Source organism: Globicephala melas, chromosome 18 (genome assembly GCF_963455315.2).
Source record: "Globicephala melas chromosome 18, mGloMel1.2, whole genome shotgun sequence".
NCBI lineage: Eukaryota > Metazoa > Chordata > Mammalia > Artiodactyla > Delphinidae > Globicephala > Globicephala melas.
Window position 1 is genome coordinate 16166233 of NC_083331.1, and position 26315 is coordinate 16192547.

At 42.6% G+C, this 26315-nt stretch overlaps 1 long non-coding RNA gene across 2 annotated transcripts in view; it reads left to right on the forward strand.

Moving 5' to 3' along the window:
• Nucleotides 1-3594: 3594 nt before the first annotated feature.
• The window catches only part of LOC132593858 (uncharacterized), a 116047-nt gene continuing 93326 nt past the window's right edge, over nucleotides 3595-26315 (forward strand). Inside the window, exons 1-2 of one of the 2 annotated variants that reach the window (XR_009559804.1) lie at nucleotides 3595-3832; nucleotides 4101-4184. This is a non-coding gene — a long non-coding RNA (uncharacterized lncRNA). The remainder of the gene's footprint in view (nucleotides 3833-4100; nucleotides 4185-26315) is intronic. The other variant, XR_009559805.1, reaches the window with a different exon arrangement.

Consider the following 26315-nt stretch of genomic DNA (forward strand, 5'->3'; position numbering starts at 1 on the left):
TTCCTGATAGATCTCTTCAGTGAAGGGCCTGCTGAGTCAACCTTACAGAAACTCAGCCACACCCTCCTCAGGTGAGAGCCCCTCCTGCTTCCTGCCCCACACCTGTCTGGTTATAGCTTGTCTGCTTCCGGCTGACCGGGAGCATCTTGGGACCTGGTCTTGTATTCCCAACATAGACCTGGGCTTCTGGCACATAGTAGGTGCTCAGTAAATACTGGACAAATGTGAGAACGAGGTCCTGTGTGCTTCCTGAGTCTCCCCTCACTCACAGCTATTGCGAGCGTGGCCTACACTTGTCAATTTCTTCTCTTTAAAAAGGAGCACCTCCAAGGTGCCAGCTCCTCATTGGACACTTTTTTCCATATACTGTTTAGTTCCCTTCTCACAAGAACCCTGTGAGGAAGGTATTCTTACCCTCAACTGGCAACGGAGGCCCCTGAGACTCAGAGGTGGAAGAATTGACTTCGGTCACGCAGCTAACGAGACAAAGAACCAGGAGCTGGTCCTGGTCTTTGCTTAGTTACTCAGCTCTCTTATTTTTATTAACTTTGAAGTTCTTAAACCACATCAACCCCGGCTATACAGTCACTGTTTTGAGGGCAGGAACCAAGGGTGATAGTTCTTTGAAACCGTCACAGTGCCAGGAATACCTGATAAAATATTGTTGATTGATCCCACAAAAGGCCTTGCTAGCAGACAGCTGACCAGTCTCATGACAAGCCTTTCTCTTTGAGAACCTTCAGATCTATGAGTTGGTTCCAGGACACAGGGATGAAAGCAAGTATTATGTATGAGGACAGATTCGGGCATCAAGTCTGTAACCCTGGAAACCTGCTTTGCCAGGAGCAGTGGGCATGAGTCAAGTTCATGGTTAAGGTTCTTAATACTTTTTAACCTTCTGTACCCTGTATACACAGAGACAGGCAGTCAGCATGGATTAGAGGAGCCCCAGTTAACCCCTAACTCTCCGTATTTGGTGATCACACAGAAGTGGGCTGCCAGGTGCTGAAGGTTAACTGGCTTGGATCATCTGCCTGGGCAGATTAGCTGGCCCACGTTGCAGCAGCTGAGGATCCCTCAGCTGAGTGGTGCTAATGGTAGGTCAGGGCACTGGAAAGTTCTGTTTAGGGTGGAGGTTTTGAGAGAATGCCGGTCTACGTTGTGTTGCGTGAGTGTATTAGTTGCTAGAGCTGCCATAGCAAGTACCGTAGACTGGGTGGCTTAAACAACAGATATTTATTTTTTTGCAATTCTTGAGGCTAGAAGTCTGAGATCAAGGTGTTGGCAGGGGTTTCTCCTGAGGCCTCTGTCCCTGGCTTGTCGATGGCTGTCTTCTCCCTGTGTCTTCAAATGCTCTTTCCTCTGTATGTGTCTGTGTCCTAATCTCCTCTTCTTATAAGGACACCAGTCAAGTTAGATTAAGTGTCCACCCTAACTTCATGACCTCTTTAAAGACCCTATCTTTTGATACAGTGACATCCTGAGGTTCTGGGGGTTAGGGCTTTAGCACATGAATTTGGGGGTGGGGAGACAATTCAGCCCCCATAACAGTGAGAGCATTGGTATGGTTACCAAAAAAGGCTCATCACTGATGGATGCCCCGCAGCCCCGCAGTTGCCGTGACATTTGGTACTGTAAAAGGAGCTGTTTCCTGTCGTGGCTGGGTGGGCCATAAAACAGAGGCCTGTCGGGAAGCTTTGACTTGGGGACCCAGAATCAAAGTTATGCTCCAGGACTTAATAAGGAGGATGATTCTTATCCTCCAAATCAGGAAGCTTTGGAGAATGAGAGAGCTGTTAATAAGTACATGGGGTCAGCAGATACAGACTAGGCAGGTCCAGCAAACTGGAGTCATTGGTCTTTTTATTATTAAATCATGTTACCATACTTTTCTGCTCTCTAATCACTACACTGAGTTATGTCAGTGTATCACTTGCATTTAACGCACAAGAACTTCTGAATTATTTGTTATTGATTTCAAGATGTGCTTAACCATGTTCAAATTCTTAGTGGCAAGGAACGGAATCCAACTCTGGCTGCTCTGAGCAGAATTGGAATTTTTATAAAGGATATTGGTGGCTCACAGCATCTCTGGGAGGGCCAAAGAAACAGGCTATGGTACAGAGCCAGAAGCAATGCCCCAAAGTCCTCCACAGAACTGTCCAGTGAGGGTTTCAGGGGGTGCACACTGCAGCCTGTGCTTTGATACCACACATCCTCGACGCTGGACGTGGCCTCCAATCTGGAGAATCGTGCTGGTCACTTAGCTTCCTCCCTTGCTCCTTGCATGACGTTCTATTTTCCGCACAGCAGCCGGAGCGATCTTTAAAAACTGCCAGTCATGGATAGGAATAAAGACGCAGACATGGAGAATGGACTTGAGGACACGGGGAGGGGGAAAGGTAAGCTGGGACGAAGTGAGAGAGTGGCATGGACATATATACACTACCAAATGTAAAACAGATAGCTAGTGGGAAGCAGCCGCATCGCACAGGGAGATCAGCTCGGTGCTTTGTGACCACCTAGAGGGGTGGGATAGGGAGGGTGGGAGGGAGACGCAAGAGGGAGGGGATATGGGGGTATATGTATATGTATAGCTGATTCACTTTGTTATACAGCAGCAACTAACGCACCATTGCAAAGCAATTATACTCCAATAAAGATGTTAAAAAAAACCCACTGCCAGTCATATCGCCTCTCTCCTCCTGTGGCCTCCCGTTAAGTGTGGATGTGCAGGCCCCTCCTACTGCCTGACCTTGTCCTCTGCTCCTTAGATACGAGCTCTTCCCACCTCAGTGCCTTTGCATTGTTGCTGTACCCTCTGCCTGGGACTCTCTGCTCCAGGGTGGCCAGTTTCTTCTTATAATTCAGGTTTCTGCTTAAATGTCATGTTCTCAGAAAAGAGGCCTTTTCTGACCAGGCAATCCACAGAAACCCTTCCCTCCAAACGACTCATGATAACATCATCCTGGGTTATGGCAGCCCTTATCCAACACATTGTCCATTTATCTGTTTACACGTTGGTGTCTGTTTCTGGGCTCTAGACTGTTTTCTGTAAGCACCCCTGCTGTCCCCTGCTCTCTCCTCAGCCGCAGACCCTGTCTGAACCGGGTAAGTGCTCAGTAAATCTAGACCTCTTCTTTTGCACAAATGTTTGCTGAATAAATAAGGGAAGGGGCAGCATTCAGCAGAGAGAAAGTAGGGGGTTACTCTGTGTGTCCTGAGCAGGGCTGGGGCGTTGAACACCGTCCTCTCTCTACACCACGGGAGTTAAGAATGAGTCAGCTGATTTTAAGAGCCCAGGGTGCACGTTTTTCCGCAGGAAAAACTGACTGCCGACCTCACAGGGCAGGAAGAAGCGCCAACCCTCTCGCAGCCCCTCCCCGGCAGTGGCTCAGCCTGCGAACGGGGTCCCATCAGGAGGTTTTTTCTGCAGAGCAATCACTCCTCATGCACCTGTGGGCTCAGGAAAAAGACCTCTGTCTGACCCCACCTTCCGGTTCCTGGTTAATTGGTCTGCGTGAGGCCTGGGCGCCCCTAGTGGTGAAAACAGCTCCTCTGGTGCTTCTCAGATGAGGCCTGGCTGGAGAAGCGGGCAGAGCTCCGGCCCGCAACTTTCCACAGCCCGCAGTCCCTGGGGTGCTGGTTGGCCTGCAGACTCCCGCTCGGCCGGGTTCCACCCAGCTCTCAGGGGATGCGCTGGCTCTCCGACCTCTCTCTGAGTGGCCAGAACCTAGCTCTGCCCAAAGGCATCATTTGACACGGGAGTAGGAGGCTCCAGTTTGGCCTCAGTCCCCACCCGGCTGCTTCTGGAGGGCCCAGCATTTCAAAGGTATGGGACTTGCTCAGACATTAGTGAGATTTTCGTTCTAATTTTGCTAGCGTGATGTTTGTGCGTGTGTGTGCGTTTTCTCTGATGGCCAAAACCCCCCAGTTGAGGGGTTGCAGCAGAGCAGGACCCCTGGGCACAACCTGTTCCCCGATGGTAATATATCAACACTTCCCCTCCAACCCTGACACGCAGCATTTCAGACCGCCAAACCCAGTCTGCTCAGGTGCGCCCAGTCAAGCTGTTTTCCTTTGCCGGGTTTGTATTACAGGTCTCAGACGCCTCTGCTCCTGCGTTCAGCGTCTCGGCTCTGCTGGGACCAAGTGGATACCCCGGGGGCCCTGGAGGACACCAGGTAGGTCCTTTCAGTTCTGACTGCGTCTCTGGACCAAATGGGGTCTTGTTTCCCCTCATCTCTGTGTCCTTCTGATGTTCACAGTCACCAACCTCATTGTGTCCCAGCCATCATTATGTCCCCAGCACTTAACACCATACCTGGTGTAGTCATCCCCCAGTAAAGAACTGAAGGAATGAATGATCTCCTACCCTCTGGTCTCCGGTTCTGATGCCAAGCACAGTTTCCTTTAACATGGTTATTTGGAGTAAGAGACAGGTTTCTGTTTTACCTGTAATGATGCTGTGTGGTACTAGTCTTTAGTCCAATAAAGGAGCACAACATGGTTCTTGGAAAAACCTCGGTGATTACAGGTTAGACATTTTGCAACAATTAAAATTTTTGGTTGAATTACCAACCACGATCTCAGTCATTGATTCTCAATCCTGGTTGTACTTTATAATCACCTAAGGAGGGTTTTTAACTGTAGATGTTGAGTTCCCAAGCAAATCAACGGAAACTTAATCTCCAAGGTTTGCGCTTTGGGCATTTTTACAGGTGATTCTGCAGCCCACTGATGGCTGAGAATCACTGATGTAAATAAGAGTGAGATTGCCGAGATCTGGTGTGTTGGTTACTTTTCCTTATAGAAAAGCCTGGGAGTGGCTGGGTTGCTTCTAGCAGGCTATTTGAAAACTGCCTGATGTCTTAGAACAGTGGTTCTTAAAAGGAAGTCCCAGGACCAGGAGCCTCAGCATAACCTGGAAACCTGTTATTTTTAAATTTCCCGTCGCAGCCCAGACCTACTGAAGCAAAGACTCTGGGGATGGCGCTTAGTAATCTGCAGTTTAACAAGCCCTCCAGGTGATTCTACTGCAGGCTTAAATTTGAGAACCACCGCTTTAGGGCACATCCATGGCACCTGGAGGGAGTCTCCACCGCGGGCGTCCTCTCCCCTCCACCTATACTGCGTCTTGGCTGGGTTCCTTATCAGGCCCAAATCCATCCATGCCACCGATAGTAATCAAACCTCTACTACAGCTAGGTACTATTCTAGGCTCTGGCATGCAGAGGTGAGCAAGTTAGACAAGATCCCTGTCCTCCTGGAACTAATAGTCCATTGGGGAGGACAGATATTATTTCAACACTAGCCTAATTATATAATAAACGGTGAACACTGCTGTGCAGGAAAAAAAATAGCTTATGATGGGGGATTTGACCTCATTTGAGAGGACAGCCTCCTCTAAGGAAGTGACCTTTGAGCTGGGACCTTAAGATTAGTACGAGTGAGTAGGTGAGGGGTGTTTGTAGAAGAAGAGAGAGATTTAGATGTGGGAAGGGCAGGCGCGAAGGCTGTGCAATGGGTGACAGCATGGCACTCAAGGTGCTGAAAGAGGCCAGTGAGGTGGGAATAGGGGTACTGGACAGATGGGCAGGAGGTCAGGGAGCCGCTATAGTAGTGGCTATAGTGGTCAGAGTGTGTGTGTGTGTGTGTGTACACACACATCATGTGTGTATATATATTGTATATACATATATCAAATGCATATTATATAATATATATAGCAGTATATACAGTGGCTATAGTATGGCCATTCGGTCTCTGTGGTTACCTTCTTCTCCGTTCACAGCCCCTCATTATGCCAGAGACGCGATTTTGCATCACTGCTAATTCCCAGCCTTGGCACTTTTTATCCACCAAGTTCACCTTATGTTGCAGCAATGACAGCCCCCAGGAAAAGCCCAGGCTGGATTAGCGCAGGGGACTGTTATTTCAGCACCCTGGGGATTCACAATTGGGATTCACAGCTGTGAAAAGCTGGTTCAGCCCCACTCCCTTTCTTTCAATCAGCAATGACCTAAACAAACTAACTCCACCGCCCAGGAAATTTAGCCGGAGTCAGTGCACTGAAAACTCAAAGGCACGGGATAAGAATGAAAAGTTTGTGGTTCTCAAAAGCTACAGTGGAAAGCCAGAATTTATTGATATGTCTGCATAGCCCTCTAGAGCTCGAATTTCTCACAGAAATTGCTGTTCAAAATTGTTTAAATGCAAATGCTATAGTATTCCAGTCTCCCTAGAGAATTTCACTTTCTCGTGAGACTAAGTTTGTGGATCTCTTCCTCATCTAATGTTTTTGAATCAAACTTCAAGGCTTTGTGTTTTTTGAGCTCCTAAGACGAGTAATATACAATGTGAAATTCCTAAGGAATCCCTCAAGGAAATCAGAGTGGCAAAGGTCACACATTCCCAGCAGCCCATGAAAGGCGCTCACAGACGCAGCTGAATGTAATATGATGTGAGCATGAGGGAGGGAGTGTAATAATTCTGATATGTGTGTGTGTATGGGAGGGTAATAAAGAAGCATCACTTCCTTCTGGAGAGAATAAGGACCTGGTCTTCTCAGGCTTTATTTCTTCCATTGATTTGAGTTGCCCTTTGCACCAAGAGGTTGTAGAAAGCAGGAGAGGAGAGCACCCCAAAAGGGAACATTTGGCCTCTGTACTTGAGAGAAATGGTACTTGTTTTACAAGGAGAACAAAATCTAGCAAGGCAAAACTGCAGAAAGATGCAAAGACGAAAAGGACTGGGGACAAGATAAGGCAGGGATTGCCTGTGTTTGGGTTGGTTTGAGAGGGCTTCTCTGCAGAGAATCGCAACGTGGTTAAAGACAAATTGATGAAATAACACATTGACCAACAGGGTGAACTGGCAAGAATGAATATCACCCCAATTTTTTCACATATTGATAACTTCATTTTGCCAGAGAGGCAGTTCAGTATTTTGTATGTTAGTAAGCATTTCTGCTCATATTCTAGCATATTGAATGGTTTTAATGGTTTGGGATTTTATTGCTTTTATATTTTATTTCCAATTTACTTTCAGGTGTTTGTGACTCTTTTACTTGCTAATCAGTGTGTTCATGAATTCTTAAAATTTTGCCTTTGGCTGTTAGCAAATTCTCCATCTGGAAAAAATGGTTCAAAACAAATCTTTCTAATTACCTGCTCAGGTTTTGTTCTGACATCTCCTGAATGCATGTAAAAGCAATTTTGTCCATTTTCTAAGTTATTATTTTAAACTGTTAATTCACTTTCAATTAATGGGGTGACAGCTGTCCCAGTTTGCCTGGGACTGAGGGGTTTCCGGGGATATGGAGCTTTCAGTGCTAAAACTGCGAGTGCCCAGGGCAAAATGAGATGGCAGGCATCCTAGGTAGCAGTGCCTACTGGGCAGAGATAGCCAGCTCTCCCCCAAACACTCACATTTCTCTTTCATAGTGTCACATTTTTGTCCAGCCAGGGACACACTTCCCAGCCTCCTTTGCATCCAGGTGTGGCCACGTGAGTGGTTCTCATCCATGGCTCTAATGTTAGCAAAAGTGATACAGAAGCAGGTGTTTCTCTACCTGCTTCTCCATATTACCTGGATGTTGACACCCAAGTCAACCTTGGAAATGCCGTGCACTGACAATGGAAGAGCCACTGTGGATCTGGTTAGTGGTTGACTGCCTGTTGCCAAGGCCCCCTCACCATCCTCCTTGCCACCACTGCCGTGGGGCAAGCAGGATGCAAGGTTCTATTGGGTGTCAAAAGTGAGGGGTCAATGTTCCAGCAGTTGGTGCTATCATAATTAATATAGCTGTCCAACCTTTTAAGCTACTTTTTGACCTTTTTTTTTTTTTTTTTTTTTTTGTGGTACGCAGGCCTCTCACTGTTGTGGCCCCTCCCGTTGCGGAGCACAGACTCTGGACGCACAGGCTCAGCGGCCATGGCTCACGGGCCTAGCCGCTCTGCGGCATGTGGGATCTTCCCGGACCAGGGCACGAACCCGTGTCCCCTGTATCGGCAGGCGCACTCCCAACCACTGCACCACCAGGGAAGCCCTGACCATTTTGATTGTATATTCTTTTTAAAATTAAAAGGCTAGGGAGTTTTACCATAAAAGTTTTTTTAACCATCTATGATATTCTATAGTTACCATTTGATATGACTTTTGTTGTCAGATTTGAAGGCTGAAACTCCTCAGGGTGGATTCAGACTCAGTTTGGACCTTTTTTTTTTTTTTTTTTTTTTTTTGCGGTACGTGGGCCTCTCACTGTTGTGGCCTCTCCCGTTGCGGAGCACAGGCTCCGGACGCACAGGCCCAGCGGCCATGGCTCACGGGCCCAGCTCCTCCGTGGCATGTGGGATCCTCCAGGACCGGGGCACAAACCCGTGTCCCCTGCATCAGCAGGTGGACTCTCAACCACTGCGCCACCAGGGAAGCCCCTCAGTTTGGACTTTGCCAGAGAATTCTTAGAACAAGAGGGATGGGCATATCAGTGAGGGAAAGGCCCACTGGCAGAATTCTTGTCTGAGAGGGGCTGCGGTGAAGGAAGGATATGAGATTACTGCAGGTAACAGTCCTCATTCCATTCAACCTACAACAAAATGCATCCCTTACCGAGGCTCGTGAAAACTGCATCTTGGCTCCAAATCTAGAATTTCTCTAGAAAGCTAAGCAGGGCTGGCAGCTCTGTAAAAATTCTGAGGGTATCAGCAGCCACTTTACTCACCAGAATTCCCCTTAGATTTTTAAAAATCTGGGAATAATAGTGCTTACCTTTATGAGTTAAATGAGACAACGTATTTGAAAATACCTGACACTTGGTAGGTGCCCTGTAAGTCTTCTTTTCCTTCTTTCTTTGCAAAAAGAAAAACACTTTCTCCTCCTCTTACAAACACGATTCAAATGTTCTAGGGTGGTGTATCCATCAGAGTCCTTGAGAAGCGGATGCGAAGATGAAATTCGATGTGCAGGAGAGTCACTGGGGGGAGAAACCTTGAAGAATAAAGAGAGGGAGAATGGGAGAGGGGAGAGCCGTTGATCGGAGATGCTGGTCTGACACCTTGGAGGGGAGGAAGTGTTGGTAGAAGGAGCTGGAGAATTTGGTCCAGCTTTGAGAAGCTCTCGGCCAGCCAATAGGGAGCCCAAGCAAAGACTGCCCACTAGAGGATCCTGCTGTGGGAGGAGCGGCCTGGCACTCCCACGGGGCCCAGGCATCATCCTGACAGCAGCTCCTCTTGGCAAGAAAGAATTGAATGGTGCATTCTCACAATTGCTAGGTATAGGGGGATTTTCCCCAACAAACAAAAACCTCTATTGAGAGTTTCGCATAGATTTCAGGTTAGAGTTATAACTAAACTTCAATAGCTGAACAGAACAAACTGCTAAAAAGTTCTGCTAAGAAATCTTGGATTTTGTGAAATAGCCAGGAGGTGGGAAAAGCCTCCCGTGTAACGCAATTCAAAGTGGCACAGCAGCCCGGGAATTTGGGGCCGTCTCTCATAAGCTGGGTTCATGTCAGGTCCTACGGATGAGCCTGTGATGTGTAGCTGTGTGGAGGTTCTATTACCGGGAGAAGTAAGTCTTAGGGTTAAATCTCTGCTTTGAGATATAAAATGAGAAGCGTCCTGACGCCTTGAGTAGGTAGGGAGCGTGACAGCACTTGAGGACAAGCAGGCTGAGGTGGAAGCAGATTTGGGGAACATCTCTTTTTGTTTTCTGTGCCCCGAGGAGACAGAGATTTAGAAGAGAGTTAATGGGCGTTTTAGAGACCGGGGGCTTTGTTTCCACTGGTTCAAGTTACTTCTCTGATCTGGGATTTATAGTCCTTAGAATAAAAATGGGAGTCGCGCCCTGTGCTGCCAGTTCTAATCTTCTCACAAGAGACTGGAAAATTTAAATTTTAAATTGATCCTGAATACCAGCTGTGAGTCTGGGGCCTGAAGCTTACATAATTTGTGGGGAGTCCTTTAAAAAAAAAGATAGAAAATATTCGAAACAGGTAAGAAAACAAATACTTAGAATGAAGAAAGAAATCACAACAAATTACAAATTGGAAATACCTGACCAATATCACACAAATCACAAGATCCAGAAAAAATCTAATATTTTAATGAACTAAGTACCCGTCCCACATCTATAATACTTTCCCCCTACGTTTTTTGTCCACCTCTCCTTATAACAGTGATTTTCGTAATACTATACCAAAATCAGATTATCTTTCTGTAGAGAGAGTAGAAAGATAATTCAGACTTTACTAGCATAATTGATCACAAAATTTCCCCCAGTTTTATTGCAATATAACTGATATATAAGATCAAAATATTTTAAATTGATAGTTGGGATACACAAAACATGTGACTTCATATACTGAAGTATAAAATATTTGTGTTAAATTACTATAGGTTTGTGTTTTATGGACCCAGGCATACTAATAAATTCTGTTCCATGTAATTCCCATGGAAATAAAAATAATAATGCGTGGCATGTTTATACTTGTATTATTGAGCATATACTGGACAAGGCCCCTGTGAGAACTGAATTCTCTGCTCACATTTTTACATGTCTGGGGTTTGGAAGGATTTTCCCGAGACAAGCTTTGGGCGTAGGACATTTCAAGCCTTATTTCTCTCTGACCACCCAAGTTCTTGTAGTGTCAGGTGCCACAAAGGACATGTTCATATGCCAGTATGACCCGTGGGCTGATGGGGACTTTTCTGGAAGCCGTTCTTAGCCTGTGACACCAGCCATGACTTAACTATGTACAGTCAAGAAACTGCAAAACAACACATAAGTATATCCCACTAGACCCAAATGCAGCATAGCCTCAGCTTAACTCCCACTTGGTTGGTGTCCACTAAGCAGTAAAAGTACAGTTTGAGACCTATGGGTAAAGGAGGCATTCCAATTTCAGAGGGCTCAAAAATAATAAAATCCCAAGTTATACATTCTCTTTTTAGGCACAATCTTGCATTTATATTTTATTTTTAGAAAAGGTATTATAATTATAAGGTTGTAAAATTAGAGAGGCACAAAACAGTATACATTGAAAATATTCTCTCATTCTTCTGGCCTTAACTCCCAGGTCTGCTCTCCTGAGGCAGCCAATAGTACTGGTCTCTTGTGTTTCAGTTCTGTTCATGCCAACAGTTACGTGTGTGTGTGCATGCATGCGTGTGTGTATATATATATATATATATATATATATAAAATCATATTCATATTTGCATTTAGAACTTTGTACCATATATGTATGTCCTTTTCCCCTTTTTAAAAAATCAAGCATACTGTAGGCACTATTCTGCTCCTTGATTTTCTCATTTAATTATATATCTCAGAAATTGTTCCCTATCAGTAAAGACCTTCCTTATTTCTTTTTTACAGCTGTGTAATATTCCATTGTCAGAATTCATTTAACTAGTACCCTATTAATGGACATTTGGTTCATTTGTGATTTTTCCTATTACTATAAACAATGCTTTAATGCATGCATTATTTCTCATATGTACTAGTATGTCTACAGGGTAAATTATTTGATTGGAATTGCTATTTGATAGCATTAAATACATGTGATTTTTATTAGATATTGCCAAACTGTCATCCTATAGAGTTTGTACTAGTACCCTCTCACCTGCTGTATATGACAATGCCTCTTTCCCCACATCCTTGCCATTAAAGTTGTCCTAAAACTTTTTGGTATTTTCCAATGTAATAGATTAAGAATGGGATGTAAGTGTGGTTTTTAATGTGGATTTCTTTTTTATGAATGCATCTCTTTTATTATGAATGCACATTTCTGACCCTGTTTCTATGGTTATGTCTTTTTCTCTGAACCACTTTGCCTCCTCCTTATAATTTTAAGAATCCTTGGGCTTCCCTGGTGGCACAGTGGTTGAGAGTCCACCTGCCGATGCAGGGAACATGGGTTCGCGCCCTGGTCCGGGAAGATCCCACATGCCGCGGAGCGGCTAGGCCTGTGAGCCATGGTCGCTGAGCCTGCGCGTCTGGAGCCTGTGCTCCGCAATGGGAGAGGCCACAACAGTGAGAGGCCCACGTACCGCAAAAAAAAAAAAAAAGAATCCTTGTGATGAGCTGGGTTCACCCCAATGCTAAGGTCAGTTGATTAGCAACATTAATCCCACCTGCATTTGGCACAGTTTCTTATGTCTCATCATATTCTTTTGCTCTGTTAATTTTTCTTATTGATGTATAGGAGTTCTTTGTATATGAGTAAAATCAGCTCTTTGAGATATAAACTACAGATGGTTCCTGGCCCTCCCCACAGTTTGACGTTTGGATTTAACATTGCTTATGATGATACTTGTCTCGAAAAATCTCAAGTTTTATGTAACAAAATTTGTCTGCTTTTCCTTTTTGGTATACCATACTTGGGCCTTCCTTGCTCTGAGACTGTAGAAGAATTCTCCTATGATTTCTTCTGCTTTATAGTTTTATTTTTTACATTTAAATATTTTAACCACCTGGAATTTTTTTCTGGTGTAAGGTATAACACATGGTCCCAATTTTTTTTTCCATATGACCACCCAGTTAATTTACCTTTATCTTTTCCACACTGATTTGAAAATCTTATTATTATATAATAATTTCCTCTGTGTATCTGGGTTCATTTCAGCTCTGTCTTTGACCTGTACGGTTATTTATGTATTAGGTCCACACTGTTGAGTACGTTTATGTTTTTTTTTTTAATTTTAATTTTTTAAGTTTTTTTTTGGCCGTGCCACGTGGCATGTGGGATCTTAGTTCCTTGACCAGGGATCAAACCCATGCCCCCTGCAGTGGAAGCTCAGAGACCTAACCACTGGACCACCAGGAAATTACCTATTTTTATTTTTAATTTAATTTTTATCTTATACTGGTGTATAGTTGATTTACAATGTTGTGTTAGTTTCAGGGGTACAGCTAAATGATTCAGTTATACATACACATATATCCATTCTTTTTCAGATTCTTTTTTCATATAGATTATTACTGAATATTGGGTAGAGTTCCCTGTGCTATACAAGAGGTCCTTGTTGATTATCTATTTTATATATAGTAGTGTGTGTATGTGTGTGTGTATGTCAATCCCAAACTCCTAATTTATCCCTCCCCACCACCTTTCCCCTTTGGTAACCATAAGTTTGTTTTAGAAGTCTCTGAAGTCTGTGTCTGTTTTGTAAATAAGTTCATTTGTATCATTTTTTTCAGATTCCACATATAAGTGATGTCATATGATATTTGTCTTTCTCTGTCTAACTTACTTAGTATGATAATCTCTAGGTCCATCCATGTTGCTGCAAATGGCATTATTTCATTCTTTTTTTATGGCTGAGTAGTATTCCACTGTATATATGTACAACATCTTCTTTATCCATTCATGTGTCGATGGATACTTAGGTTGCTTCCATGTCTTGGCTATTGTAAATAGTGCTGCAGTGAACATTGGGGTTGATGTATCTTTTTGAATTATGGTTTTCTCCAGATATATGCCCAGAATTGGGATTGCGGGATCATATGGTAATTCTATTTTTAGTTTTTTAAGGAACCTCCATACTGTTCTCCATAGTGGCTGTACCAATTTACATTCCCACCAACAGTGTATGAGGGTTCCCTTTTCTCCACACCCTCTCCAGCATTTATTGTTTGCAGACTTTCTGATGATGGCCGTTCTGACGGGTGTGAGGTGATACCTCACTGTAGTTTTGATTTGCATTCCTCTAGTAATTAGTGGTGTTGAGCATCATTTCACATGCTTTTTAGCCATCTGTATGTCTTCTTTGGAGAAATGTCTATTTAGATCTCCTGCCCATTTTTGATTATGTTTTTTTGATATAGAGCTTCATGAGTTGTTTTTATATTTTGGAGATTAATCCCTTCTCAGTTGTACCGTTTGCAAACATTTTCTCCCATTCTGTGGGTTGTGTTTTCATTTTGTTTATGGTTTCCTTTGCTGTGCAGAAGCTTTTAAGTTTAAGTAGGTCTCATTATTTTTGTTTTTATTTTCATTACTAGGTTTATGTTTAAATATCTGATAGGGATGGTTCCGCCTCATTATTTTCCTGGTTACTCTTATTTGTTTGTTTTTCCATATAAACTTAGAATCAACTGGTCCATTAAAAAATCTTATTGCTATTTAAATGAAATCACATTAAATTTATGCACTAACATAGGAAGAACTGATAATATATTTATGTTATAGAGACTTTCTATCCAAGAATATGGTAGGCATTTCCATTTGCCGAAGTCTTTTCTGTCCCTAAGCAGTGATTTAAAGTTTTCTTTCTACATATCTTATAATTTTTCCCTTAAGTTTATTCTTAGGGATTTTTAAATTATTGCTATGAGAAACAGGATCTTTTCTTCCATTTTTTTCTTCTAATTATTGGTGGTTTGTATACGTGAAGGCTATTGATTTCTGTATGTTAATATTGTAGCCAGCTACCTTACTTAATTCTTTTTTTCCAGTTTTATTGAGATACAGTAGATGTAGAACACTGTATAGTTTAAGATGTACAACATAATGTTTTTCCTTTTTTTTTTGCGGTACACGGGCCTCTCACTGTTGTGGCCTCTCCCGTTGTGGAGCACAGGCTCTGGATGCACAGCCCCAGCGGCCATGGCTCATGGGCCCAGCCGCTCTGTGGCATGTGGGATTCTCCCGGACCGGGGCACAAACCCACGTCCCCTGCGTCGGCAGGCGGACTCTCAACCACTGCGCCACCAGGGAAGCCCCCAACATAATGTTTTGATATGTATATATTGTGAAATGATCACCACAGTAAGTTTAGTTAACATCTGTCACCTCACATAGTTACTGAAAGGTTTTGCACCTAATTTCCAATGTGTGTGTGTGTGGGGGGGTGTTTCCACACCACCAGCAAGCAAGCAGTTCTCTGACACCAGCTGGATATCCTGCAGTTTAACACAGTTCTGACACTATCTACCTGGAGATAGAATCAGCTTCCACAGGTTAAGGGCTCAGTCCCACAAGGCCACCCTCCACTTCAGATGCCAGTCACAAGCCCAGGTTGTTACCTGTGCTTCTGATCGACCAGCTACAGATAGGAGGTTCCCACAACCCCCTCCTTGGGTTCAATTAATTTGCTAGAGCAGCTCACAGAAACTCAGGAAACCTGTTTACTCACTAGATTACTGACTTACTACAAAGGGTGTTAAAGGACACGAATCAACAGCCAGATGAAGAGATACATAGAGCGAAGTCCTGAACAAAAGAGGTTCTGTCTTGGTGGAGTTTGGTGCTGGCATGGTGGCACATGGAAGCAGTGTGGTTCCCCAAACTGGAAGCTCTTCGAACCCCCTCCTTTTGGGTTTTTCTGGAGGCCTTATTACATAGGCATGATTGGTAAAATCACTGGTCATTGGTGGTTGATTCAACCTTCAGCCCCTCTCCCATCTCTGGAAATCAGGGGGTGAGACCGAAAGTTCCATCTGTCTGTTTAAAGTTGGGTTTCCCAGGCCACCAGTTCCATCCTTAAGTGCTTTGCAAAAGTCACCTCATTACCATAAACACCATTGTGGTGGAAAGGGGATTGTTATGAATAACATGACACCCATTTCACCTTTGTGGCTCTGAAGTGATTTTAGGAACTGAGGAAAAGAGACTAAATATTATAATAAAAGATGCCCCCATTGCTCTAATCTCAGGAAATTTTAAGGGTTTTAGGAGCTGTGAGCCAAAAACCAAGGGCAAAGACCAAACGTATATGAGAAATATACTTTGGTCATTTGAATGACCAAACACATACTTCTTATAATTCACAATATCACAGTTACAATTTTTTTCCTTGTGATGAGATTTTAAGATTTAGTCTCTTGGCAGTTTACAAATATATAATATTGTTAACTTCAGTCACCATGCTATACATTACCTCTGCAGAACTTATTTACCTTATAACTGGAAGTCTGTACCTTTTAACCCCTTTCACCCATTTACCCTAGCCCCCATTCCTGCCTCTGCCAACCACCAATCTGTTCTCTTTTTCTGCATTTGGGTTTTTTTTCTTTTAGATTCCACAAATAAGTGAGATCAGATGGCATTTGTATTCCTCTGACTTATTTCGCTTAGCATAACGCCCTCAAGTTGCATCCACGTTGTTGCAAATGGCAATATTTATTCATTTTATGGCTGAATAATATTCCATTGTATGTATTTATATATACCACATTTTCTTTATCCATTCATCTGTTGATGGTCAGGTTCTTTCCATGTCTTCGTTGTTACAAATGCTGCAGTGAACATGGGGGTGCAGATATCATTTTGAGATAGTAATTTTTTTTGCTTTGGATAAATACTCAGAAGTGGAATTGCTGGATCATGTGGTAGTTCTATTTTTGATTTTTTGAGGAACCACTGTACTGTTTTCCATAGTGGCTGATAATTTACATTCTTACTAATAGTGTACAAGGGTTGCCTTTTATTTGTATCCTAACCAACACTTGTCATTTCTTGTCTTTTTTGATAGCAGCCGTTCTAACAGGTGTGAGGTGATATCTCATTATGGTTTTGATTTGCATTTTCAGGGTGATTAGTGGTGTTGAGCACTTTTTCATGTACTTGTTGGCCATTTGTATGTCTTCTTTGGAAAAATGTCTATTAAGTTTCTCTGCTTGTTTTAAAATCAGATTTTTTTTGCTGTTGGGTTATATGTGTTCTTTATATATTTTGGGTATTAACCCCTTATCAGAGATATATAATTTGCAAATATTTTCTCTCATTCAGTAGACTGCATTTTAAAAAATCTTTTCAAAACACTTTAATTGTTCTTCAATAGTGTTAATTAATTCAAGGTTATACTTTTTTTTTTCTTTTGTGGAAACATATTCTCTCAGTCAGAGTAGACTGCATTTTCATTTTGTTGATGGTTTCCTTAGCTGTGTAGAAGCTTTTTAGTTTGATGTAGTCCCACTTGTTTATTTTTGCTTTTGTTGCTCTGCTGTTGTATCCAAAAAAATCATTGCCAAGACCAATGTCAAGGAGCTTACCCTAGAGTTTTATGGTTTCAGGTCTGACATTCAAGTCTCTAATCCATTTTGAGTTGACTTTTGTGTATGGTGTAAGATAGGGGTCCATTTTCATTGTTTTGCACATGGGTGTCCAGTTTTCCCAGCACCATTTATTGAAGAGACTATCCTTTCTCCATTGTATATTCTTGTCTCCTTTGTTGAAAATTAATTGCCCATATATGTGTGGGTTTATTTCTGGACTCTCTGTTTCTTTGATCTATGTGTTATTTTTATGCCAATACCATTGATCACTATAGCTTTGTAATATAGTTTCAAGTCAGGAAGTGAGGAGCTTTGGGCTTTGTCCTCTTTTCTCAAGATTTCTTGGCTATGTGGGAGTCTTTTGTAGTTCCACACAAATTTTAGAATTGTTTTTTCAATTTATGTGAAAAAAAAAAAACATTGGAATTTTGTTAGAGATTGCATTGAATATGTAGATTGCTTTGGGTAATATGGACATTTTAACAAATTCTTCCAATCCATGAGTTCAGAATATCTTTCCATTCATTTGTGTCTTCCTCAATTTCTTTCAGCAATGACTTAGTTTTTCAGTGTACAGATTTTTCATCTCCTTGGTGAAATTTATTTTTAAGTATTCTTTTTGATGCAATTGTAAATAGAACTGTTTTCTTAATTCTTCTTTCTGATAGTTTGTTATTATTTGTGTAGGAATGCAACTGTATATTGATTTTTGTATCCTGAAACATGTGATCTGTTCTGGAGATTGTTTCATGTGTGCTTGAGAAGAATGTATATTCTGCTGCTTTTGGTTGCAATGTTTTGTAAGTGTGTGTTAAATCCATCTGGTCAAATGTGTGCAGTTTAAGTCTAATGCTTCCTTATTGATTACTGCTATTAAGTTGTATGACTGGACCCCTATCTTACATCATACACAAAAGTCAACTCAAAATGGATTAGATACTTGAACGTCAGACCTGAAACCATAAAACTCTAGGGTAAGCTCCTTGACAGTGGTCTTGGCGATGATTTTTTTGGATACAACACCAGAGCAACAAGCAACGAAAGCAAAAATAAACAAGTGGGACTACATCAAACTAAAAAGCTTCTACACAGCTAAGGAAATCATCAACAAAATGAAAATGCAGTCTACTGAATGGGAGAAAATATTTGAAAATTATATATCTGTTAAGGGGTTAATATCCAAAATATATAAAGAACTCATACAACTCAATCTGCCTGGGTGATCTATCTATTTTTGGAAGTGGGGTATTGAAGTCCCCTTCTATTATGCATAACTGTCTATTTCTTCCCTTAGGTCTGTTAATGTTGCTTTATAAATTTAGGTGCTCCTATGTTGGGTGCATAAATATTTACAAATTTTATATCCTCTTGTTGGATTGACCCCTTTATCATTACAGAATTACCTTTTCTGTCTCTTATTACAGTCTTTTTCTTAAAGTCTATTTTGTCTGATATATGTATAATATCCTCAGCTTTCTTTTGATTTCCATTTGCATGGAATATTCTTTTCCATCCCTTCACTTTCAGTCTGTGTGTCCTTAAAGCTGAGGTGAATCTCTGGTTGGTGGCTTGTAGTTGGAGCTTGGGCTTTTTAAAAATGTTTTTAATCCGTTAGCCACTATATCTTTTGATTGGAGAATTTAGTTCATTTACATTTAAAGTAATTATTGGTAGGAATTGGCTTACTATTGCCATTTTGTTAATGGTTTTCTGGTTTGTAATTTCTTTGTTCCTTTCTTCTTTGTCCCTTCCTTTGTGATTTGATGGTTTTCTGTAGTGGTATGCTTAGATTCCTTTCTTTTTCTCTTTTGTGTAACTATTATAGGTTCTTGCTTTCTGGTTATTATGAGGCTTATATAAAATGTCTTATTTATGACAATCTATTTTAAGCTGATAACAACTTAAGTTCAAATGCATACTAAAGCTCTATATTTTTACTCTTGCCCCCAGCCTCATGTTTTATGTTTTTGACATCACAGTTTACATCTTTATACTTTGGGTATCCTTTAACAAATTATTGAAGTTATAGTTATTTTTACTACTTTTGTCTTTTAACCTTCATACTAGATTTAAAAGTGATTTGCTCACCACCATTACAACATTACATTATTCTGAATTTATATTTTTACCTTTACCAGTGAGATTATATACCTTTATATGTTTTCCTATTACTAATTAGTATCCTTCGTTTCAGCTTGAAGGAGTCCCTTTAACATTTCTTGTAAGTCTGGTCTAGTGGTGATGAATTCCTTCAGCTTTTGCTTTTCTAGAAAACTCAATTTCGCCTTCAATTCTGAAGGACAGATTTGCTGGGTAGAGTATTCTTGGTTCACAGTTTTTTCTTTCAGAACTTTGAGTATATTGCCACTCCCTCCTGGCCTATAAAGTTTCTGCTGAAGAAATCTACTGATAATCCTATTAGAATTCCCTTGTCCATAATTGTTTTTCTCTTGCTACTTTTTTTTTTTGAACATCTTTATTGGAGTATAATTGCTTTATAGTGGTGTGTTAGTTTCTGCTTTATAACAAAGTGGATCAGTTATACATATACATATGTTCCCATATCTCTTCCCTCTTGCGTCTCCCTCCCTCCCACCCTCCCTATCCCACCCCTCTAGGTGGTCACAAAGCACTGAGCTGACCTCCCTGTGCTATGCGGCTGCTTCCCACTAGCTATCTATTTTACGTTTGGTAGTGTATATATGTCTGGATTCATCTTATTTAAAACTCTCCAGGTTTCCTGAATCTGGATGTCTGTTTCTTTCTCCATGTTGTGCATGTTTTGAGCCATTATTTCTCTGAATAAGCTTTCTGCCCCCTTTTCTCTCTCTTCTCCTTCTGGAAACCCTATAATGCAAATACTGGTCCATTTGATGGTGTCCCATAAGTCTCTTAAGCAATTTATACTCTTTTTCATTCTTTTTTCTGTTTGCTTCTCTGATTAAATAGATTTCATTGCCCTCTCTTCAAGTTTGCTGACCCTTTCTTTTACTTGATCTACTCTGATGTGGAACCCCTCTATTGTTGAACTTTTCAGTTCAATCATTATATTCTTTAGCTCTGTGATCTCTGTTTGGTACTTTCGTATTTTCTATCTCTTTTTTGAAATTCTTACTTTGTTCATTCATTGTTCTCCTGACCTTGGTGAGTATCTTTATGACCATTATTTTGAACTCTTTATCAGATAAATCACTTACCTCCATTTCATTAAGGTTTTTTCCTGACATTTTATTTTGCTTTTTGTTTGGTACATACGCCTCTGTTTCTTTATTTTCCTTGACTCTCTGTATTGGTTTCTGTGCTTTCGATCAGGCAGCCACCTTTCCCAGTCTTGATGGAGCGGTCTTGTGGAGAAAATGAAACTTATCATTTAGACTGGCCCTAGCTCTTTGTTGTTTCTCAAATCTTTGTGTTTGTCCAAGCCACCCTCTTTGTTCTTAATGACTCCCAGTAGTTGAGTGTGTGCCAAGACCTGTCAGTGTCCCAGAGGGGAGGATTTCAGTAAGCATCTTGATGCAGGCTCATTGGATACTGTACCCCCAAGCAGCAATGTTTAAAGTATGCAGGTGAACGTCTCTCAGGGAAAGAGTGAGGCTGGGCATTTCTCTCTGCTGTGTCCTGAGAGGGACACCTGGCTAAGAAGTGTTTCTTTGTTTTGCTACAGTTCTGTGGAACCTGGAACTCGAGCCCCTCTGGCCACCAGACCAAGGTTATAAAGATTTGTGTCCTTGGGGCAGCCTCTCCAAAAGCCAGGGCCCCAGACATGTGCACAGGTCCTTTCAAGGAGACACCAATGACCTGGAGCAGGGCAGAGGGAGAGTGTGAAGGTGGCACCTGCTGGCTTCCCTGGTCTGCAGGGAGAACTGCAGTCTATTCCTAGATGTGTGCTGAATTAGAAGCCTGACCTTCAGGTAGCAGCTTTTAAAGTATGCAGATAGGCCTCTTTCAGGGACAGATTTAAAGATGGGCGTGTGTGTCTACTGCCTCTGGACTGATCCCTGGGGGCACAGCCATTGCGAATCCTCAGGAACCTTTTAAGAACTGCGTCTCTGTTTGCATCATCTTGTGGTTGTCATGGATGCGTTCCTCAGTGGCTTTCAGAGTGAGATGTTTGGGGGCCTGTCGCTCAGGTGGAAGTCAGGTGGAAGTTGGGGCACTAGATGTTGGGTTCAGACTCCTCAGGGAGAATCTGGGGTTGTGAATTTCCTCCCAGTTATATGTTTCTCTGCCAGGGTAGGGTTTATGGTGAGAGTGTGTCTCAGCTTTTCCTACTCTTTTTGATGTGGGTTTTTCCTCCGTTGCCCAGTGTGTAGGAGTCACTCAGCTAGTTTCTGGATTTCTTTCAGAGAGAATTGTTCAGTGTGTAGCTATAGATTTGGTGTGTCTGTCAGAGGAGGTGAGTTCAGGAGCTTCCTGTGTTGCCACGTTGGACCAGAACCCTTGAATTCTTTTTTGTTTGTTTATAATAGTTTTGGTTCTCTTAGCTTTTTCATGTGAACAATCTTATACTCTGCAAATAAGTATAATTTTGTCTTTCCCATTCCAATTTTTATACATCCAGTTTTTTTTCCTACTGGTTGATTGCATTGGCTAGTACCCCAGAACAAGGTAAAATAAATAATTGAGGTGATAGTGCATGACCTTGTCATCTTGTTTCTGACGTTCATGGGAATGCTTCTAGTATATCTTCATTAAGCTGGCTTTTGGGCTGAGAGAGAGAGTTAAGTATACATCTATTTAATTGATTAAGAGTTTATATCAATAATAAGCATTAAAAAAATACATAGCCTGGCTGTGTATTTGATTGTATAAGCATTTGACTGAGACACCTGGTTTGAAGTGAATCTTTTTTTTTAAAATTTATTTATTTAATTTATTTATTTTTGGCTGCGTTGGGTCTTCATTGCTGCGTGCAGGCTTTCTCTAGTTGCCGCGAGCGGGCTTCTCACTGCGGTGGCTTCTCTTGTTGCGGAGCACAGGCTCTAGGCACGCGGGCTTCAGTAGTTGTGGCTCGCGGGCTCTAGAGCGCAGGCTCAGTAGTTGTGCTGCACGGGCTTAGTTGCTCCGCGGCATGTGGCATCTTCCCAGACCAGGGCTTGAACCCAAGTCCCCTGCATTGGCAGGCAGATTCTTAACCACTGCGCCACCAGGGAAGCCCTGAAGTGAATCTTTATTCACCAGTTGTGGCATGCCAAATCTTCCAAGCGTGTAATACTTATGATGCTTGTACTTCATATCTCTAGAGAGCCAAGAGAATCCCTTGAAGTATTAATCACTGTGCCCCGCCTGCATCCCCCATCCAGTTCGTGAGAAGGATGTACATTGTTGAGGTAGAAGGATTATTATCATTGGAGAGCAAAGGGGGAAGAAGTGGCTGAAAAATGATGTGCTAGTTTCCTATTGCTGCTGTCACAAATAACCACAAATTTAGTGGCTTGAAACAATGCAAATTTATTATAGTTCTGTGATTCGGAAGTCTGAAATTACAGGCTAAAATTAAGATGTTGGCAGAGCTGCATCCCTTTCTGAAGGCTGTAGGGGAGAATCTGTTTTCTTGCCTTTCCAGCTTCTAGATACTGTCCTTATCTTTTTTTTTTTTTTTTTTTTTTTTGTGGTACGCGGGCCTCTCACTGTTGTGGCCTCTCCTGTTGTGGAGCACAGGCTCTGGACGCACAGGCTCAGCGGCCATGGCTCACAGGCCCAGCCGCTCCACCACATGTGGGATCCTCCCGGACCGGGGCACAAACCCACGTCCCCTGCATCGGCAGGAGGACTCTCAACCACTGCACCACCAGGGAAGCCCCTTATCTGTTTACTTATGGCCAATTCTTCCATCTTCAAAGACAGCAACATAGTGTATCTCTGATGCTGCTTTTGTTGTCACATCTCTTTCTCTGATTCTCTTCTGCCTTCTTCTTCCACTTGTAAGGACTTTTGTGATAATATTGGGCTCACCCCAGTATTAAGGTCAGTTGATTTGCAACCTTAACTCCTCCTGCAACTCTTCCTTAGTTCCCCCATGCATGTAACCTAATGTATTCAGAGTCCAGCAATGAGGACATCTTTGGGAGCCATTTTTCTGCCTACCACAGAGGCATAGATTTGAGGATCTGTGGGGTCTGAGTGGAAGGGAGCAAACCTATGGAACAGGAGAGGAGGAGAGGAAGTGGCCAGCATCGGGGGAGGGGGTGTGACCCAGCCCTGGTGCACTGTGGACACCAGGAAGCCATGTGGGCAGGCAAGCCAATGCCTATAGACCTTCCACTGAATTTTTTTTTTTTTTGCGGTACGCGGGCCTCTCATTGTTGTGGCCTCTCCCGTTGCGGAGCACAGGCTCCGGACGCGCAGGCTCAGCGGCCATGGCTCATGGGCCCAGCTGCTCCGCGGCATGTGGGATCTTCCCGGACCGGGGCACGAACCCGTGTCCCCTGCATCGGCAGGTGGACTCTCAACCACTGCGCCACCAGGGAAGCCCTCCACTGACTTTTTGAGAAATTAATAAACTCGGTTTCTTTAGAGCATCTTAGGTTCACAGCAAAATTGAGCAGGAAGTACAGGGAATTTGCATGTGTTCCTATCCCTCTCCACATAGGCTACTGACTTTGAGGGAGCCCTGCATGCCCCTTGTGCTGGGGGAAGAGTCATAATTCTTTCCATCAATGTTTGGGCAGAGGCGGTGGACAGAATGCCTGCTCTGGCCCTGAGATGCGGCTCCTATGTGGCCACCCCTTTTCTAATGGCCTAGGACACTTGTCAGGGCCCCTAAACAGAAAAATGGATCCTTAATAACCAGGGTGGGTGGAGGCAGTGAGGCTGAAGGAAAAGCCCCCAACATTGGTGCTGGTGAAGGTCATTCCTATGGCACTAGTATCAACAGTTAAATTCTTACTTTCCAGTAGTTTGTATAAGATAAAGGCAGAATGCAATAACACGTCAAATAATTGCACAGTTGCTCATGAGCCAGGGTGGTGTTCCGGTTGTGGCTTTGAACTGCTGGTCCAAGCTCCAAGTATGACTCGAAGGCCAAATCAGTTCCGGGAAGGGTTTAGGAGTCCCAGGGGATAGTGTGAGAGTTTCGATTGGATGAAAGTCAAACATTTAGAGGTTGAAGGCAGGGTCTTCTTGAGGATCCCAAATGGAAGGCCGAGGAGGCCAGACTCTGTGTGGCAATTTGGCCGTGTGTAGTCAGGCAGCGTGAAGGGCCAGCTGGCTTCAGTGAGCCTCCCAAGGCAAGCTGCCTTTGTGGAGTCCTTGAAGATAGAGTGTGCGGCAGTGAAGTGCGATAGAGTTCGGGGCAGGTGCTGTCAGGGCAGCTCCAAGGGATGATGCATAGTCTTGGTTGCACTTGAATTTGATCGTCTTTAATGTCGCTTCAGAGGAATGGACTGCTGGCTGGGGTTGATCTCTTTTTTTGTTACTTGGAGATTTTTATTGTAATTGTTTTTGTGTAAAAGACTGTTTATGGTGATGCTTTGAACCTACGCTCCTTTTTTCATCTCTATCTCTGTCACTTCTGGTGACAGTCTGCTTTAAGTGCTTTATTACATATCTTCTAGACTTTCTTCCTTCTCTTTTATTTCAGTCACAGCTTTGGTGGTGGGGGAGGGAGCCCCTGGTCTGTACATGGAAAGGAAGATAATAGACAGTATGTTGCTAAACATGATTATCTTGGATTTTTCAATTTGCCTTTGATCTCCAGGAGTCGGCAAGATGCTAGATGTTTTATTAATTGTTCACTTAAATTTGGGGGTAAATGTAATACCTCATTAAACAGAGAAGCAAAGAAAGCCTTATTATCCTTTCCTTCAGCCTGTCAGAGCACGAAAAAGGAACAAATCATAGGTGCTTAGGTTGGATTTAAGAGTCTTATTTATCAAAATGGCCAAAGACTGCGGCTTCCGTAAGGTTCTCAGAGTCCTTGCCGTGTGGGCGTTGGCTTTGTTGCTACGTCTGTCTGTCACTTTCTTGCCTGATGCCTCTACTGGGTAGGTCTGGGTGCGGAGGCCCCATGTAAGATATACTGCCTGCCTTGATTTAAAAAAAAATCAAATAAAATACTACCAGCTTCTTACATGCGTGTTGTGCTTCAGCATTTATAAAGCATCATTATATATAGTATCTCAGAGACCCTTCAAGCGGAGGAAACTTCTCGGTGCTCCTGGGGAGTATTAATACACATTCATATATATGTGGGATGTATGCATACATCTCTGTAGCATTTGCAGGATGATTTATAATTTACAAAACACTCTTACAAATATATCCTCTCAAGGAGAGGAAACTACTTAGTGTCCCTGCTCCTTTGGGTATAAATAAATATTAAATTGGGTTTAATAGCACTGGGATTGCTTCTTCTGTTAAATTAGATCCTTTACTTAAAACTTGGACACCAGCAGACTTGAAGCTTCACTGTGGAGCGCTGATTTGTGCCAGGAAAGATGGTGGGTTTTTTTTGCTCTTACAAGACAACTCATCAGCTCTTTCGATGTTTTTCCTTGATGTGCTGATGATTTCTTGCAGCTGGGAGAATAGAAAGTAAAGCTGTAGCTCTTTAGCAAGCTGTCATTGCTGTGCCTGGATTTCCTGCTCAAGTATTCTTCTTCTTTTCCATTTTTAAAGCCACAGGCAAATGACCGTCCATTTCAGATATCAGTGAATGCTCGGTGAGTCAGATGCCTGGTGGAGGAATGTGCCCACCATAGGGTCTCTTACACCTACAGGCACCATTTTTTTTTAAATTTAATTAATTTATTTGGCTGCACTGGGTCTTAGGTGCAGCATGCAGGATCTAGTTCCCTGACCAGGGATTGAACCCGGACCCCCCTGCATCGGGAGCGTGAAGTCTTAACCGCTGGACCACCAGGGAAGTCCCACGGGCACCATTTTTGCATTCAGTTATATTTTGCGAATATCTTTTCCTGGCATTTCTTTTTTATGTCACCGTGGTTTGATAGAAATTGAGAGCATCATCGTATGTGGATCTGCTCACATTCCTTGTCCCCCTCTGCTGGTTATCGCGGGTGCCGACCCTGCACCAGACTGTTTTTTTTCTTTTTCCTTCCTGACACCTGCTCTACATTCAGAGGCCAATTCAATCTGTATGTCATTGAATCTATGATAATATTTATTCAATGAAATGAGAATTACTTCAAATATGTACCTCTCAGAGTCTTATATCACCTGTTCTACTCCTAAAATAATTGACTAATTTTAAGGAAATCTGATGCCCAATCCCAAACACCTTAAATTATACTGTGGATACTTTTGAAACCAAATGCCTTCTCATAGCCATTTTTCCTTCTTCCTTTTAGTAATGG